The sequence below is a fragment of the Mustela nivalis genome, assembly GCF_964662115.1.
Source record: "Mustela nivalis genome assembly, chromosome: 12".
NCBI classification, from domain to species: domain Eukaryota; kingdom Metazoa; phylum Chordata; class Mammalia; order Carnivora; family Mustelidae; genus Mustela; species Mustela nivalis.
In genome coordinates, this window is record NC_139031.1 from 6,689,168 (window position 1) to 6,704,570 (window position 15,403).

At 44.8% G+C, this 15,403-nt stretch overlaps 1 long non-coding RNA gene across 1 annotated transcript; it reads right to left on the reverse strand.

Moving 5' to 3' along the window:
- Nucleotides 1-820: 820 nt before the first annotated feature.
- LOC309844876 lies at nt 821-14,078 on the reverse strand. Its single transcript, XR_014300950.1, has 2 exons — nt 13,897-14,078; nt 821-1,132 (listed from the first exon to the last, which is right to left on the reverse strand). It is a non-coding gene; the product is annotated as an uncharacterized lncRNA (long non-coding RNA).
- Between the last annotated feature and the right edge of the window lie 1,325 nt (nt 14,079-15,403).

Below are 15,403 nucleotides of genomic sequence, written 5' to 3' on the forward strand. Positions count from 1 at the left end.
TTTTCCAGTGGAGAAAACTGACAAATCCTCAACCAAGTGAGGCAAAGATAAGTCCACAGTCATGAGTCGTATTGATAGTAGGTAACCTTCATATAGTAGGATGGGAATGGTACTCATGGTACTGTTTGTGAGAAAAGTCAGAGAAATCCCAACGAGGGGACATTCTACAAAATACCTGACCAGCAATCCCCAAAGCTGTCAAGGTTTTCAAAAACATGAGAGTCAAGTATCATATGGTTTCACTTATTTGTGGAGCATAACAAATAGCATGGAGGACATGGGGAGTTAGAGAGGAGAAGGGAGTTGGGGGAAATTGGAAGGGGAGGTGAACCATGAGAGACTGTGGACTCTGAAAAACAATCTGAGGGGTTTGAAGGGGCGGGGGGTGGGAGGTTGGGGAACCAGCTGGTGGGTATTGGGGAGAGCACGGATTGCATGGAGCCCTGGGTGTGGTGCAAAAATAATGAATATTGTTATGCTGAAAATAAATTAAAAAATTTAAAAATAAGCTTTTAAAATACAAAAAAATCCCCCCCCCCCCAAAACATAAAACCTAGAGAAACTGTTAGAGCCAAGAGAAGCCTAAAGAGATTTGACTTTCAAATGTAATGTGGTATCCTGGGCAGGATCCTGGGACCGAAAAAAGTATATTAGGGGAAAACAGGAAATCTGAATAAAGGATGGACCTTAATTAAAAATAAAGTATCAACATTGGTTTACTAATTGTGGCCACTGTACCCTACTAATGTAAGATAGAGGAAACTGGGTGCCGGGCATATGGAAACTCTCTGCATTATCTGCTGAATAATTCTGTAAATCTAAAATCAAAAAGCTCATCTTTTTATTTAAAACAAACAGGCCCCTTCAAAGTTGGTGAATATTTAGGTGTTCCCTTGTAAAGTGATTTATCCCTTGCAGTGGAGAAACCAAGGAACTCAGAGTTCCAACCAGAAGCAAAGAATGTGTGGTCCACTTTCCGTGGGGTCCTGGCTGGAAACAGGTTTCCCTCCTGAAGTCAACTGTTCATGTGCTGGTGCTACTAACATCTTCCCTCTTCCATCTTTCACCTTGAATTCTTGAATTACGGGGATCAGAGGTACATAGGAGTAACAGGGAGGTATCTTCTAAATTCCTGGAAGGACAGAAATAAGGATACAGTTATTCACTTTGGAAATCACTCCCCAGTTAGCATAAAGTATGGAACCGTCTTATATCAACTTAGGGCACCTGAACTGGGCTGTAATGAACTGAGCCACACAGACACCCCAGGATTTCATTTTTTAATGGTGAAATGGTTGAATTTTAATGGGTGAATGGTTGAATAATGTTCCATTGTATATATACAGTATAGATGCTACATACATAAAGAATGTTGATGGAGGCGCCTGGGTGGCTCAGTGGGTTAAAGCCTCTGCCTTCGGCTCAGGTCATGATCTCAGGGTTCTGGGATCAAGCCCCGAATCGGGCTCTCTGCTCAGCAGGGAGCCTGCTTCCCCACCTCCCATCCTCTGCCTGCCTCTCTGCCTACTTGTGATCTCTGCCTGTCAAATAAATGAATAAAATGTTTAAGAAAAAATGTCAATGTTGATTCATTCATCCATGGAGGAACATTCATCCCTTGATGAACACTTAGGTTGCTTTCGTATCATAGCTGTTGTAAATCGTGCTCCAATGAACATGGGCATACAGATAACGATTTCATTTTCTTCAGATGAGTATCTGAAAGTGGGATCGCCAGGTCATATGGAAGTTCTACTTCTAATTTTTTGAGGACCCTTCATACTGTTTTCCACAATGGCTGCACCAGTTTGCATTCCCACCTGCATCGCTTTTCTCCACATCCTTGCCAACACTTGTCTTTTGTCTTTTTGTTAAGAGCTACTCTGACAGGCGTGAGTGATACCTCACTGTGGTTTCGATTTGCATGTCCCTGATGGTGAGTGATGTTGAGCATCTTTTCATGTGCCTGTGGGCCATCTGATGTCTTTAGTCAGTTGTGGTTTTTAATTTCTTCTTGAGTCAGTTTTGGTAACATGTATGTTTCTCGAAATCTCTCCATTTCATCTAGATTATCTAATTTGCTGGTGTCCAACTGCTCATAGTATTCTCTGATAATCCTCTTTATTCCTATCAGGTCAGTAATAATACCACGGTGTCTATGTCTGACTTTTTCTTAGTCAGTCTAGCTAAAGGTGTGCCAATTGTATTGATTTCCAAAGGACCAGCTTCTTCCTGTTGTTTCTATTCACGCCATTGATTTTCAATTTTGTTTATTTCTGCAATAATCTTTATTATTTCCCTCCTTTGTTGGCTTTGGGTTAGTTTGCTCTTTTTCTAGTTCCTTAAGATGTAAACCCAGGTTATTTCTTTGTTTTTGTTTTGTTTTATTTTTTTAAATTTTGTTTATTTTTTTAAGTATGCTCTAGGCCCAGTGTGGGGCCCAAACTCAAAACCCCAAGATCAAGAATTGCACACTTCACCAACTGAGCCAGACAGACACCCCTTGTTTGTTTATTTCAAATGTAAGCATTTAGGGGTGCCTGGCTGGCTCAGTTGGTGGAGCGTGCAACTCTTGATCTCCAAGTTGAGTTCTAGCCCCACATTGGGTGTAGAGCTTACTTATAAAATAAATATAAGCATTTATTTTTCTTTTTTTAATTTTTTAAAAATTAATTTATTTTCAGAAAAACAGTATTCATTATATTTCTATTTTTTTTTGAAGATTTTATTTATTTATTTGAGAGAGAGTGAGTAAGAGAGAACATGAGAGGGGAGAAGGTCAGAGAGAGAAGCAGACTCCCCATAGAGCTGGGAGCCAGACATGGGACTTGATCCTGGGACTCCAGGATCATGACCTGAGACGAAGGCCGTTTGCTTAACCAACTGAGCCACCCAGGCACCGCTAAATGTAAGCATTTATATCCACGCATTTCTCTCTGACCCCTGCTTTCACTGCATTGCATACATTTTGGTATGCTGTGTTTTCATCTCCATTTGTTATTAAGTATTTTCTAGCTTCCTTGGGGATTTTTTTGGCCTGCTCATTGTTTAAGAGTTGTTTAATTTCCATTATGTGTGAATTGCTGTTTGTCTCCAGTTAGTGATTTCTAGTTTCATTTTATTGTTAGAGAAGGCATATTATATGATTCAGTCATTTAAAGAGAATTGTTTTATAATCTGAAAACATAACATTAGAAGGTCTGTCCTCGTGTGTGCTCCACGTACGCAAGAGGAGAAGATATATTCTGCTGGCATGGTGGGGTGCTTTGTGTGTCTGTTAGGCCCCACTGGTTTACAGTATTGTTCAAATCCTCTTTTCCCACATTGATCTTCTGTCTAGATGTTTCATCTACTGTTGAAAGTGGGATATCAAAGTCTCCAACTATTATTATAGAACTATCAATTTTTCCCTTTGGTTATCAATGTTGCCTCATATATTTTGGGCCTCTGTGGTTTGGTGTGTATATCTTTCTGTTACACCTTCTTGGTAAATTGATCCTTTTATCATTACATGAAGTCTTCATCTCTTGTAGTGATTTTTTAGTTAAAATCTATTTTGTCTGACATTAACCTAGCCTTCCCAGCTCCTTTGGTTACACTTTGCATGGAGTAACTTTTCTATCCTTTTACTTTCTATCTATTTGTGTCTTTGTTTTTTTAAGATGACACTTTTTAAAGTAATCTCTATACCCCACAATAGGCTCAAACTTGCAACATGGGGATCAAGAGTCCTGTGCTTTACTGGCTGAGCCATCCAGGTACCACTGTGTCTTTGGATCTACGGTGAGTGTCTTGAAAGCAACATATGGTTGGAATGGGAAAAATTTACTGGGTCTAGAATGTTCTTCTGGGATATTGACCTCCCTCTAGTGAACTTTTCATTTCAGCTAGTGTATTAAGCTTCAGAATTTCTATTTGGTTCTTTATAAAAATAATACCTTTCTCTTTATGAAGATTCCCTATTTTTTTTCATACTTCAGGCTTATGATTTCCTTGAGTTCTGTGTCCATGGCTCCTTCAGCTTTTGGAGCATATTTAACACAGTTCATTTAAAGTCTTTGTCTTTTAAGTATAATGTCTGGGTTTCTTCAGGGATAGTTTCTTACTATTTCTTTCTTTCCTGTGACTAAGCCATCCTGTTTCTTTGTATTCTTCCTAATGTTTGGTTGAAAACTAGGCAGTTTGAATACTGTAATGTGATAACTCTGGAAAAATAATTTTTCTCCTTCCCTCGGGATTGATGTTGGTGCTTTTTTTTTGGATTATATTTATTTATTTGAGAGACAGAGCACAATGCAGGGGTGGTGGGTGGTTGGTGGAGAAGAGGGAGAGGAAGAAGCAGACTACCTGCTGAGCAGGGAGCCCAATGTGGGGCTCGATCCCAGGACCCCAAGATCATGACCTGATCCGAAGGCAGATTCTTAACCGACTGAGCCACCTGTTTGTTCAGTGACTTTTCCAAACTGCTTTTTTGCTGACTCTATTCCTTGTTATGTGCGGTCTCTGACTTCTCTATTCCATCATCTCCACAATCAGCCTGTGATCTCAACACCTGAATCAGCTACCCCTTTCTTTTCGAAATAAGAAAAGAAAGGGGTAGCTGGGTGGCTCAGTTGGTTGACTGTGTCCACTCAGGGTGTGATCTCATGTGTCATGGGTTGAGCCCTGTGATAGGCTCTGCACTTAGCAGAGAGTCTACTTGAAGATTTTCTCCCTTTGCCCCTCTCCCTACCCATGCTTGCGTGGTCTCTCTCTCTCTCTCTCTCTCTCCCTCTCTCAAGTAAACAGATAAATCTTTAAAAAGGAAGGAAGGAAGAAAAAAAATGCTTTATCTCTTTAAATTTTTTTGAGAGAAGCTGCTTCTGCCTGAGCAATTGAAACCTGGCCAGATCTGTGCAGGTCTTTCAGTAATTCACCACACAGATCAAAACACACAACCTTGATTTGGGGGCGGGGTGGGGGACACAGTCCTTATGCCCACTCTGGCACCATCATATCACACCAGGAATGTGTGCCACCTTCTCTTAGGCTGCTGGGGGGGGGGCATGGTCTGGTGGCTGCTCCATAAATACAAGCAAATATTCTTCAAGCTGCTGTCCCAGAGCCTGTTACATGAGGCACAATAGTGACCATGATGGTCAAGCAGCTGGCGGTGTCCTCTGGCTCCTGCAGCTGATAAGTGCACCACACAACACAGCAGTGCTCAGAAAGCCACCCAGACTTTCTTCAGAAGTCCCCATCACTAGCAGCCACCAAGGAGGTGGGCCACCACCAAAGAATGCAGGTTTCTGTAGCCAATTTTAACCCTTTCCCAGTGCAACCTCTGTTGTTAACTCCTTGGTGGATTAGGAAGCTCACACTTCCATTCTGCAGAGATGGAAGTAAAGAAGAAAAAAGAACTGATGCTGAAACAGTGCTGATGAGAGCTCCCCTGAGAATCTTATTGGAACCTCCATGCACCTGCCAAGCTGAAACTAACACACACACATGCTTCCTGTTTGTGAGTGGTTTTATTCTGGAGATAAAGTGCAGGGAAGGTTGTACCTAAACATGAAAGCTGGGGGACACAAGTCTACCACATTAACCCTTCTGTGGAAAGGTGCAGATTTCAACAAATAAAACAGGCACCTGCTGGATTCCTGCGAATGACCCTGAAGGAGGCTCTGGGTGATAGGAAACAGCAGCAGGGCCTGCCTTTCACTTTCAGAAGTTGGGAAGAAGTGAGACACCTGGGTGGCTCAGTCGCTTAATCATCTGCCTTCGGCTCAGGTCATGATCCAAGAGTCCTGTGATTGAGTCCAGCATCAGGCTCCTTGCTCAATGGGGAGCCTGCTTTTCCCCTTATTTGTGTTTACTCTCTCTGACAGATAAATAAATAAAACCTTAAAAAAAAGTTGGTGAGAAGTGGAGGTGCTTCTGAGCTGCTTCTGAGTTGAGTGGTTTCAGGGGGGCCTTATCAGCATACCTCTGACCACTACGTCTCCAAGCCAGCAGAGAGCTCAAGGCATGACCAGCGTGTTCCAAGAGAGCCACCTTCAGCCTTGTCCATCTCCATTCTGTCCTTCTTGCCTCCCCCATCCGCTTAACCCCATAATTTGCTAATTCCCTTCACCACCTGCAGCAGCTCCCAGGGGGCCTGCTGACTCAGCCCATCCATCAGGAATAAACTATTAGACGTAGGCATTGAAAAATTTGCATATTACACTTGGTGAATTTTATTAACTATTTATTCAATTGTTTATTCATTCCAGAAACACTTATTTAGTACCTGGGAAGTGGGAGTTTGGGTGTTTGGCACGAGGAAAGCTTGGGGAAAAGAACTTAGGAGACACTCACTCTTGAGCTGGGGAGCCAGAAAAGTGGGTGGAGAATGAGAAACTGAAGCCATAGGTGGCAGGAGAAAGACCCCACCAGGGACGTTGCCTGGAGGGAGGGAGGGGTGTTTTTTTGCCAAAGGCAGTGGCTGTGGGTTCAGTGATGTGGTGGGGCATCAGAGAGGTGGGACCCCAGGAGCAATGAGTCTCTCCAAGGGATCAATTTCCATTCTGGCTCCTGGAGAGCAAGACATTTGATATCTGGCTCAATCCAATTATTAGTCCTCTAGGGACCATGAGGAGAAAAGCAGTGGAGTTGCTACAATCTCACGGTTCAGGCAACTGAGGAAACGCTATTCAGATATAAAAGTGGGGAGCAATGGGAAGGCTGCCTAATTATCCAGATATTTGCTTTAGTTCTTCGTTTCCTGTAACAGGTGGAAATGATGATGAAGTTTGGACTAGAGATCATCTAACATGGTATATCCAGGGATTCTGACTACATGTGTTTAGTCACTCAGCCCCCAACCATTCCTCTTCTTCCCCACTGCAGAAAAAAGAAAAAGATCTATGCATTATTTCCTCCATAATCAGAAAGTTTTGGGAGTGACTTTACCCTGGTTACGTTCTCTGCTTTGCTCCCATGAGCAACCTTATTCTCTAGGAAGCAAGGATTATGCGAGTTTTATGGTTTTATTATTATTATTATTTTTAATCATCATTACTATTTTAAACTAAAGCAAATATAATAGAACAGCATAGAGGAAAAACTTGTGGCTTTCTCCCTCTTTGCCCCGCACCTTAGCTCTCATCCCTAAACTCCTCTAAACAAAGTGGGTAAGCCTGAACTACTGAGAGATGCTCTCAGAGACAGATAATTGACAAGTATTTGCAGCTTAAATAATAGGTCACCATGACAGCAAGGAGAGCCTTGATCCTCAAAAGAGACAACCAAGGGAGATTGTCTCTGGTCCCCTGAAAACCGCTCCTCCCTCCCAAACACACAGGCACCTGGCACAGTCCTCTTTCCACTTCTCTTCCAATCCTCCCGGGCAGCTGCTCCCTCCCAGAAGACTGCTATAGCGCAGGTGCGTGTCCATCCCCGAAGCCATAGGAAACTGGCATTAGGCTAAGCACAGATGGAAGAATCAAACCTGAAAAAGATCATTTCTGGAAGGAAAAAAAGGGAGGGAGGGGAGATTACATACCGTCATCATTAAATTTAGAAAAAGAATGGTATTGTTCCTGGTTGTTACAACTGCATTCAATTAAGAATGTTTTCCCCCAAAGTGAATTGTTTGCCGTGTTATCTTTGTAATTGGATAGCAAATCAAATGGTAAAAAGCCAGTCAAATTTAGCAGTGGGGGGTTGTATACCAACTTTAGTGACACTAATGTTAATAAGTTCTGATAACCCACTACCATCGGACCAGCCAAGGGAGTTGCTTTCACTTTCATTATATAAATCTCTTAAGGAGCTACTCCAAATCACTTAGGATGACATGTTTTAATAATTTTTAAAAAGGCTTAATGTCACACGAACCATACAGTTGGTTGTGACAAAAAATAGTGTATTTCCTGGTTATTTTCCTTGAGTTTTGGACAGTTTAACACAAACTGATATTCAAAGTGAATATAGTTGCATGATGGGAAATAGAAACAAATGGCCAGGTGGTGGCCTCTCGTCCTTCACAAATATCTTAGGACATGCGGGGCTCACAGAAAAAAAGTAATGAACATACTTGTGCCAAATTTTCAGCAATAAAGGGAAAAAATATAACGTCAACAAAATAAGCTTTCATTTTTTTTTTTTTAATCGTCCTCCTGTCTATGAGCTGCAAAATGCCTTTCTGATTCAAGGCAGCAGCAGATGGCAGTAAACACACAGAGGATTCACTTTTCTGTCCAGTTTCTATGTGAGCTTTGGCTAGAACACTTCATAGCCAAGAACACATTTGGTGTTCACACTTGTTGTTCTCTAGACTTCTTCTTCTTTTCCTCATAATAATCTCTAATAGTCACAGTTGGTGGAATAGTTATGCCAAGCTTAATAAGACTGTATCCTTCCATTTCCAGAAAGACTGCTGTTGCAATGCAGAGATTGCCATAAATGCTGAAAATAGCCTTTTGCAAATGGTTATGTTGGTGGAGTCCCACTCAATGACAAGGGGTGAGCACCCTGGCCAAATTCCAGGTAAGAAATCTCACATTAGCCAGGAGAAAAAGCATCAAGAAACCTTAGTTATTATCTTTGCCTGCCAAATCATATATTGCTGTTTTAAAGATTTTAAAATACTAAATGTTAAAGTGAATTGAAGCTTTCAAGGACAGAAGAAAATGTGTGTTCAAGAGTATGATTAACTTGAATGCTTAAGAAATGTCACTTTCTATGGAATGACGTTTGCCAATTTCATATGCATTGAGCCTGGCTGGTAACAGGGAGTTTCCTATGTACCTGGCATGAGAATTCGGACAGTTCCCTGGGAATGGGGGCTTAGAGAAGGGAAAAGCTGAGACTTCTAAAAAGTGTAGAGAGAAGATAGTCTATCTCCTCATCCTTCTAATCCATGCAGCAATTATGATCAATTGCCAAAGCAGGCTAGCTGGGGGTTCCTGAAAGCCTGACCAGCCCAAAATTACTTTCCCCTTTCCCATATTTGAGAGGTTCCGTTCATTTGCATGGAAGGCCATTCTGGTCTCCGACATCTCTTATTAAAATTTAAGTAATCAAATTTTGTTTAACATGGTAGCCTGAACACATGCATTTTTCTGAATTCCTTCTCGAATCCCACTATCACTGAGTGAAATACTAAACACAGGACAAAGAGAAGAGAAAGAAGACACACTTGCATTCCTTCCTCCTGCCTAGAATGGGGATTGGTACCTAGAGTTGGAAAAAAAAAATATCTTGGCACATTGAGGACACCTGGGGCATTGCTCCAGCCCTGGACCCTGTCTAGCTCCATACTTCCTGGGTCATGATGACCGTCAGTGTGCTTGGACTCAAAGCACTGTTATTTGGTTTTCCTGTTAGATGCAGCTCAACACATTCCTAACTTACGGAAAGAGTGTACTAAGGCATGGGATATGTTTCACTGGATCACAATCAGGAGATGAGAAGTCCTAGATTGTGCTGTGCATGGGCTTAAATAACCCTGACTCCTATAATGAGAACATCATTCCTTTTGATCCTTCCGATTGCATCGATGATAGGTCTTTAACACCTCCCATTTGCTCAGCTTCTTTTTTAAGCAAAGGGAGAGGAGCTTTTGCAGCAACAGAATCTCAGTAGAATTTAAGAACATTATTTTGTTTTCATAGTATCCATATTTATGTTTTCCTTTATTGATGGTAATTGGTATTGATTTTTTAAAAAGATTTTTACAAATTTATTTGACAGAGAGAGAGAGAGCACACAGGCATGGGGAGTGCAGGGGGAGAGGGAAAAGCAGGATTCCCACTGAGCAGGGTTTCATCCCAGGACTCTGGGACCAGGACCTGAGCTGAAGGCAGACTCTTAACGACTGAGCCATCCAGGTGCCCCAATATTGATTTTCTAATTTGCATAGAGAGATCAAGTTTTCTTGAGAAAATAAATATATTTCTAAAAGTTATTGGGGAACGATCGCAAACGGCCCTGAAGGAACTGTTTCATGGTGATGAAAACATTCTGCATCTTGGTTGTGATTCCGTGTCGGTATACGTTTGTCAAGCGTCATTGAACTGCGCAATTACAATGGGTGCATCTTATTATATAAATTATTCCTCAATAAGGAGAAGACATTAAAAAGAAGTACCTAGGGGCACCTGGGTGGCTCAGTGGGTTAAGCCTCTGCCTTCGGCTCAGGTCATGATCTCAGGGTCCTGGGATGGAGCCCTTCATCGGGCTCTCTGCTCAGTGGGGTGCCTCTTTCTCTGCCTGCCTCTCTGCCTAGTTGTGATCTCTCTCTCTGTCATATAAATAAATAAAATCTTTTTTTTTTAAAGCACCTAAGTTAAATAATTTATTTAAAGAGAATATTGGGAGCGGCCCCTGGGTGGCTCAGTTGGTTAAGGGACTGAATCTTGGTTTCAGGTCGTGATCTCAGGGTCATGAGATCGAGCCACGCGTTGAGCTCCCACTTAGTACACAATCTTCTTGGGACTCTCTCTCTTTCTCTCTCTGCCCTTCCCCCTGCTTGCTCTCTCTTTCAAATAAATAAACAAATCTTAAGAAAAAAAAGAAAAGAAAATATCGTGTAGATAACCATTAGAGTGATATTTGGGCTTCACAAAACCCGTGGAGTGAGCTTCACATGGCTGGGACTTGAATGGGAGTCGAACAGGTGCTGAGCTCCAGGTTCTACAAGGGCACCCAGGAGTGTAGCTTCTGGGGTGGGATCGGGGGCTCGGGAGAGCTAGGGGGCAGCTGAGAGGAAGTGGGATGACAGACAACATAATTAGCCTATCTCACAGTTGGACTTCGGCCTACCTGGAAAAATGGCCATTCTTTGGGCCACTTGGTCATAGGGATGAATACTTTATATGTGCTAAGCTATTCTTTTTTTTTTTTAAGATTTTATTTATTTATTTGACAGAGAGAAAGATCACAAGTAGGCAGAAAGGCAGGCAGAGAAAGAGGGGGAAGCAGGCTCCCTGCTGAGCAGAGAGCCCAATGGGAGGCTTGATCTCAGGACCCTGAGATCATGACCTGAGCAGAAGGCAGCGGCTTAACCCACTGAGCCACCCAGGCACCCCTGCTAAGCTATTCTTGTCTTCTGAATGTGCTGGAAACTCTTCGATGGCTCTTGCCATCTTCAGATGACATTTAAACGCCCTAATGTCTCTGGGTCCTGTCTTCCACAGGCTCATCTCTGCGAGCTGTCCACGACTTCTGCTCTCCACCCAGACCCAAGAACTGCTTGCCAGTTGCTCCCCGCTCTCCAGCTTCCGTCCCCCCCACCCTTCCATGATAACCAGCCGCTTATTAACCGGTAAGGGAAGCAAGCAAACCCTATTTAAGGGGAATGTTTTTGGGGACAAAAGCATCGTCAGCCAGCTGTGTCTAAGCCGGTCATCCCTATGCTTTCTCCACTTAAAAAACTCTCTGTGCATGGGATGTAAACAGATGCTAAAATGCTGAAGAAGAATATAATTATTGAAACAACACTAGCAAAATGTCCTTTGGGGAAAGATCACAAAGGAATGGGGAGGGGGAAACATTGGTGATGCTATAGTGGTAGAACACCAGGTCATTCTTTTTCATAAAAATTTACTTGTACCGGGTGCCTGGCTGGCTGGCTGAGTCAGAGGGACACACAACTCTTGGTTTCAGGATCTTGAGTGTAGAGAGCACAAAACAACAACAACAACAACAACAACAAAACTTTAAAAAATAAATACAAACAAAAAATTACTTGTATGGGAGGCTGGCCTTAGGGGCCCAGGGAGGGGGTGTCACATGTACTGTGGGGAAGGGGGTAAAGCTCCATTGGAGAACGTGGGCAGGCCTCATGGCCCTGGCAGCATTGACCAAACCAGGAAACAGGAACTTGTCTTGTCTTCAGACACGTAAGTCAGCCAGATGATGAAGCTACAGGTGAACCCATGGAGGGTTTGCAGTTTTGTTCACTGGGGTTTTGTTTTTAAGTGATACATCTTCCCCACCCCCCTTTCAAGTAGGGTCCATGATGTGGAGCCAGAACTCAGGACCCTAAGATCATGACCAGAGCTGAAACTAACAATCCCATGTTTAACTGACTGTGCCACCCAGAAGCCCCTAAATACATCTTATTTATTTATTTGTTTGTTTATTTGAGAGAGAGCGAGCAGAAGCAGGAGGAGCGGCAGGCAGAGAGAGAAGCCGGGTCCCCGCTGAGCGCGGAACCTGATGTGGTACTCCATCCCAGGATGCTGGGATCTTGACCCGAGCCGAAGGCTTAACCAACTGGGCCACCCAGGCGTCCCAACCCCTGAATAAATCTTTAAAAAAAAAAATCATTACACTCTTCCGGATTCTGATAAAAATTATACATCTATGTTCACCGAAGTGCACATACTCTGTGTACAGTATCAGGGTGTTGGAGGACCCCACCTAACCCCCCCCCCCCCAGCCTGACCATGAACTCAGATTAAGAAAATCTGATCCCAGTACGTGGTGGCTCAGTTAACCGTCTGGCTCTTGATTTCAGCTCAGGTCATGATCTCAGGGTCATGGAGCCTCTGAGCCCCGTGTCGCAGGGAGGAGTCTGCTTCTCTCCGTCTCTCTCTGCCCCTCCCCCTGTTGGTGCGTGTGCGCTCCGTCTCTCTCAAATAAATAGATGAATCTTAGGGGAAGAAAAAGAAAAATCTGATCTAATCTGAGGAATACAGATGACCGACGCCAAAAATTGTTCAAGTATATCACGTCTTCTGTCCCTTTCTCCGTTGCTTCTCTGTCCCTTTGTCCCATCCAGAGCTGCCCTGGGGCAGCCGTGCCCACCCTTCAAAATCGGCACCTGGTCCCCAGTCATAAAAACCCTTGTTCCCCCAGATCGCCTCCAACCATAAGAAGCATAGTAATATATTTCATACATCTAGTTGTAAGATGGAAACCTACACAGATTAAAAGCAGAAAATTGGGGAGACCCGGTAGTACGAAGGAAAAGGTTTAAATATAAAGTTCAGGGGGAAAGAAACAAAAAGCAAACCAAGTCAGACTGTGCTCAGCGCCCAGAAGAAGAGCAGGCAAAAGCAAAGAACACTGAACATCGGACGCTTGATATCTGGGACAGTGTCTCTTTCCTCCGCATCATGTAGGTGTGACCTCCCCGCAGAGACCGTGTTGGTAGCGTTGTTGGCGCAATAACCCGAAATCTCACCCTCATTGTTTCCGGCTCGTCTAGTTGGAAGAAGCAAAGCAGAGGAAACAAGTCCCCGTGAGGTGGGAAGAGCGCGTACGAACGCCGATGTCTGATGTCGGTGGAATTCTGCAAACCCCAGATGACCCCGCCGAGGAGCTGGGAGCCACCAGAGCCTCGTGAGCCGCGGGCTGCGCCGCGGGCTTCTCTGCGCGGCGTCCCGACCGAGGAAGGGAAAAAAGCGGAACGAAACCGGCTGTTTCCTCCCCGTCCGTGAGCCCTCCTCCCGGGGAGGCTCGGATCGCGCCGATGGCACTCGTCGCGGGCCGGGGTCCCGAAGGACCGGAGGCCTCCAGGCGCCGCCCGTGGCTCCGCCGGCTGCGGGACCGGCCGCGCCGGGGTCCGCAGCCCGGGGGTGGGTGGGGGGCGCCGGGCAGAGCCGCGGTTCTCGGCGTTTCCAGGTTTCTCCCGCAACAGGCTGCACCTGCACGGCGCGCGCAGCTGCGGGCGGGCGCGGGGCCGAGCCGGGCCGCGGGTTCCGGGGGCCTGCGGGGCGCAGAGCCGCGAGCCGCGGGCATCAGCCGGCGCCGGTGCCGACCTCCCGCGCCTCCGCGTCCCGGCGCGGGACCGACCCTGCCGCGTCCCTCGGCTGCCAGGTGAGGCGGCGGCGACCCCGCCGACCAACGCAGCAGCGCGTTCCGCGTTCTGAGCCCTCGGGAGCCGTTTCCCCCTTCAACTCCTGCTCCCTTCTCCTCTGTACTTACCTCTCCCCCTGCCCAGGTGAGACCTCTTGCCCGGTTCTCGAACGGGCTCGTCCGGTCGGTCTCCACTTCAGGCAGCCGCGCTGGGGTGGGATGGCGCGGGCGGGCCAGGGGGTCGGGGGTCCGGAGTTGTCCCCACTCTGCCGCCACGTGCCACCACGTGCAAGCCGTTTCGTCTCCCTGGGTCTCTCTCCCTTTGTAAAATGGGAATGTGTGTTTGCACGTGCAGGGGGCGCTCGGGGGACCTTGCGGCCACCCTTTGCTACGTTCGAGGTCCTGACTCCCCGTGGCCACCACACTCTCTCTTCTTTCTCCTTTATGGTTCCTAAACCAGCTCAGATTGCCTTGTTCCAGGTCTGTCAGTGAGTATGGCATTAGTAAGAGTCACTGCTGGGAGTTATGTTTTTTGTTTGTTTGTTTTGTTTTTGTTTTGGGGTTTTTTGTTTTGTTTTGTTTTTTTAAATCTATGTTGAAACTGCCTTCAAGGACGATCCTTTATTGCTGCGTCTGGTGTTCTGGGGGAGGTTTTTAGTCACCTGGGCATTTACTCACCCTGCAAAGGCCTCAGAACGGGGTGCTGGAGCCCTGAGATCACTCAGGTCCTCTGCCAGCCCCAGAGCCAATCTGGAACAAAGTAAAGCTGGTGGTTGAGATCCAGGTTGGCCTGGGGGTGGCGAAACTGACAGGAGGCTAAGCTTGGGACACCAGGAGCAGATCAGCTGGGAGGTATAAGAAGCATAAGAGGTATAAGAAGAAGTCTAGTTAACATCAGTCACCACACGGAGTTACAGTGACAATACTTTTTCTTATGAGAACTTTTAGGATTTATTCTTTTCCTATGGTGAGTCCTGTGAAGTGTGTAAACCTGGAGATTCACAGACCTGTACCCCTGGGGCCAGTAATACATTATATGTTAATAAAAAATTAAAAATTAAAAAAAGATTCTCTTCGTAACTTTCAAATATCCAATACAATATTATTAACTGGAGTCTCCAAACCTTATATCCCATGACTTATTTGCTTGATAACTGGAAGTTTGTACCTTTCCACCACTTTCATTCATTTGGCCTAACCCCTCTCCCTCCCCCCACCCCCCACCCCACCTCTGGCTACCACCAGTCTGTTTTCTGCATTGAAGGTTTCGTTCTTTGTCTTTTGTTTAAGATTCCATGTGTAAGTGAGAGCATATGAAATAATATTTCATTTAGCATAATGCCCATCCACGTGGTTGCAAGTGGCAAAATTTTCCTTCCTTTTTTATGGCTGAATAATAGTCCATCATTATGTACCACAATTTCTTTATCCATTCATTGCTAAATGGATACTTAGGTTGCTCTCATGTCTTGGCTATTGTAAATAATGCTGTGAACATGGGGCTACAGATATCTTTTCAAGTGAGTGTTTTCATTTCCTTCTTTTCTTTTTTAAAGATTTTATTTATTTATTTGGCAGAGATCACAAGTAGGCAGAAAGGCAGGCAGAGAGAGAGAGAGAGAGAGAGAGGGGAAGA